Genomic DNA, 3666 nt, shown 5'->3' on the forward strand with positions numbered 1-3666 from the left:
CTCTCTCTCTCTCTCTCTCACTCTGTCCCTCCCTGGTCAAATTTAAATAATAAATAAATAAATTTAAATAAAATAGTTCTTTTTTATTACTTATTTAATTGTACTTATTCATTTATTTACTTTGTTTTGACCAGAGAGAGAGAGAGAGAAGGAAAGTGAGAGAGCAAGGCAGCAGGTCCGGGATTTGAACCACTGTCCGCCATGTGGGAGTGTCCAGCGCTCCAACCAGCATGCCCCCTGCTGGCCCCAAATAAAATAGTTCTTTAAAAAATATTTCAAACTCTATGGACCAGCAGATGGCATAATGGTTACGTTGCTGGATTCTCACATAGTCGACTGTAGTTTGAGTTTCAGACCCAGTGGCCTTAAACTCACTTTGGATGTGTGTGCGTGTGTGGCCAAGATCCCAAGAGGAGAATGGAGGAGAAGGGATTGTGGTGTGGCCATCCCGCCAGGGGGTGATTTCTCACTATCTATCTCTCTGTCTCTCTCTGTCTCTCCAGCGAGCTCATGTGCCCTATTGAAAAACCTCTCTCTTGAAAAAAATTCAAACGCTAGAAAATAAAAATATCCACATTTCCAAAGTCAAAATAATCATTTTTTTCTTTGTAAAATACAAACTTTCTGAGGGCAGTAGGTGGCATGGTGGTTAAGGTGCTGGATCCGCACAGCTGCCTGCAGTTCGAGTCCCAGACCCAGTGGCTGGAGAAATCCTTTTAAGCCTATCTGACTCTTGGACTAAGCGCATGCAGTCACTGTCAACTCTGCCACCCGTGCGCGGTCTTCTTTCTCTTTTCTTTAGGTTTTGCCATAGAGCGTGTGTACTCGCTGGAGAAAGACAGGGAAAGTGAGACATCGCACCCTGGGTGGGGGGAGGCATGCTGCAGTCCCTTCTCCTCCACGCTCCTCCCGGGATTTTGAGAATGCACGCACATGCCCCCGGCGTGATTTTCAGATGGGACTCAAACCACAGGCAGCCAAGTGGCCGTCCAGCACCTTACCTGCTACGCCACCTGCTGGCTTCCATGTGTCACTTCTTTAATTTCCTGGTGGTGTCCAGGTGAGTCAGAGAGATGAAACTCCTTAACACTTATGGAGGGGGCAGCCCGCCCCCCGCAGGGTCCGCTGGGCTCATCACTTCTCCGCTCAGTTCCGCTCTGCGGTGAGGGTGATGGCAGACGAGGAAATCCGGGCAGGCAGAGGCTGACTTCGCGCACGAGAGCAGCCCCATCACCGACAGCCACCTTATCTGCTTCATCCCTGGTTCCGGACCAGGGCTCCTAGGACCCTGCGGTCCTGAAAGAGGTTGTCTTCGTTGGGCCCTGCCAGCCCCGTCCACAACCTGCAGAACTGTAGAGTGGCTCAAAGGTGGTGAAGGGCTGGAGGGGCCGGGCCACAGGGCCACGGGCTGGCCACCTTCCCGGTGGATAACCCCGCCCGGGGCAGCCCTCTGTCCAGCTGCTGAGGACCCCGCAAGTCGGGGTCCACCTCACCACGCCTTGGGCTGTGGCCTGACCAGGGTTTGGCTCCCCCCAATATCTACTCACGGGCATGGAAGGCTGGGTGTGGGAGGGTCTTGGTGAGACATGAGACCCTGTCACAGGTGCTTGTCTTTCTGTCTCTATCTCTCTGTCTCTCACACTGGTGAAAATAAACTTAAAGGACCTCCAACGTTTCAGCACATTCTACATCGCCTTCCTCCAGGATGCCCCCAGCCCCTCCCCTGCTCCCACCCCACCGGGCCCACCCTCCCTTGCTCACCCCGACCTGGAGCTGTCACCCCTCTGGTCCGCACAGATCTGCTACCGTGTGCTAAACAGAAATGCCTGCTGAGGCCGCGCGGCTCAAGACACACAGAGGGTGGTCTGGCGGCTGGAAGGTCCCCGGCATGGGCTACCCTGGTGCTCCGGTGGGCCACGGGGGCAGGGGCAGGCCAGGGGGACAGAGTGGACCTGGCTCCTCCTTTCCTACGAGCCGCTCTGGGCGAGCCCTGCTGTGAGAGCTGGCACACGGGCACACCCCGCTCACATGTGCCAACCGTCTCCAGGGAGGGCTGCCTGCCACGCCTCGCTCTCGCTCAGAGAGGTCTCACTGTGCCCAATGCCAGCACCCCAGCGCCAGATTCCGACACATGAACCTTTGGGGACCAACCAGGACCCAGACCACACACTTCCCTCAGCTCAACGGGGAGGACCCTTCAGCACCTCCTGCCCTCTGCAGCCAGGCTAAGGGCTACTTTTTTTAAAGAATTATTTTATTTGACTTTATTTTATTTATTTATTTAGAGGGAGAGAGCAGGACAGAGACAGAGTGAGAAAGAAAGTGAGAAAGCAAGCTGCCAGGTCCGGGACTCGAACCGCAGTCATGCATGTGGGAGCCCAGTGCCCTTAAGCACCACATCACTGGCCGGCCCCTAAGAGCTCCCTTTGTGTTCTCTCTTCCTGGGATGCAGGGGGTTCAATAATCCCCAGTCTCTACAGTGGAACTGGCAACCACAGTAATGACCCCCTATGGAGAAGGAACCTCCAGAAGCCCTGGGGCTGCAGGTGGGTGGGAAGTGGAGGCCCTACCCCTGCTGCCCACCCCCCAGAGTAGGAAGTGCCATGTTTGATCTGCACTGACCTCACAGGCTGAAGGGCCTAAATCGCTCTGACTGTACCCCTCTCCAGTGGTCCCTGGAACATGGCCCTGGGCTTGCCAGGGGAAGGAAAGGGTTGAGAGGCTGGGAATAAGGGAAGGGCCGGGTGAGGCTTGCTGGTGGGCGGGAGGACTCGCCGCCGCAATGATATCCCTTTAGCATGAGCTTCATTTTGAACTAAAGGCGAGGAAAAAAAAAAGCCAAACCAAAGGAAATTAGCAGGTCCAAGAAAGATGCGCTGACCTCCCCTCTTGTCCTGAAAGGAGGGAAAACCACCGCCTAGGATACACGGTGCCTGCCAGGAGGCAGATCTGGAGGCCTGAGGCTGAGGCGGGGCTGGGCGGGGCGGGTCAAGGTGACTCGGCGGCCCTGCTCAGCTGTGCCCTGGAAGGCAGCAGGTGAGAGTGGTCACAAACACCGGTCTCACCCTTTCCCTCTTTCTCTTATAAAGTAAAAAAATAACAAAATTTAAAAAAATGAATGAGACTCGAGACTTCTGTACAATTCTCCTACAGTGGTCCGTTAGCCTCCCACACACTGCTTTCCGTGCCCGCCTCTGCACAGCGGGGCACAGAAGCACGTGGGCGTCGCCTCGTCCGCGAAGGCTTGGCCCCAAAAGCCACCTGCTGGCCGGTCTCCAGTTCCGGACCCATGTGTGCGCGGCGCCTCGCAGGGCCAACCTAAGAGCGCTGCCCAGCGCCCAGCCGGTGCGTCCCAGCCTGCAGCAAGGCCGGACCGCGGAGCGACCGCGGATGCCAACACTCCTGCGCCCTGCGCCCCGTGTCCTCTGCGCTCGCTCCTCCCGTGATGCTGACTTCAGAAGGTTTGGAAAGCCCCGCAACGCTGCAGAGGTAAACACGCGAGGGCAGAGACCAGGACTCGGGATCAGCGAGGACAGCGATGGGAGATGAAGGGGAGGCGCACCCCGCGGCGACGCGGAGTGTGAACGCAGGTCCCTTCTGCTCCGCCTCCGCGCGCAGGCCCCGCCCCTCTGGCTCCTCCCACTTCAGGCACCCCAGCCTCCGGCT

The sequence above is a fragment of the Tupaia chinensis genome, unplaced genomic scaffold (assembly GCF_000334495.1).
Source record: "Tupaia chinensis unplaced genomic scaffold, TupChi_1.0 Scaffold000037_4, whole genome shotgun sequence".
NCBI classification, from domain to species: Eukaryota; Metazoa; Chordata; class Mammalia; order Scandentia; family Tupaiidae; genus Tupaia; species Tupaia belangeri.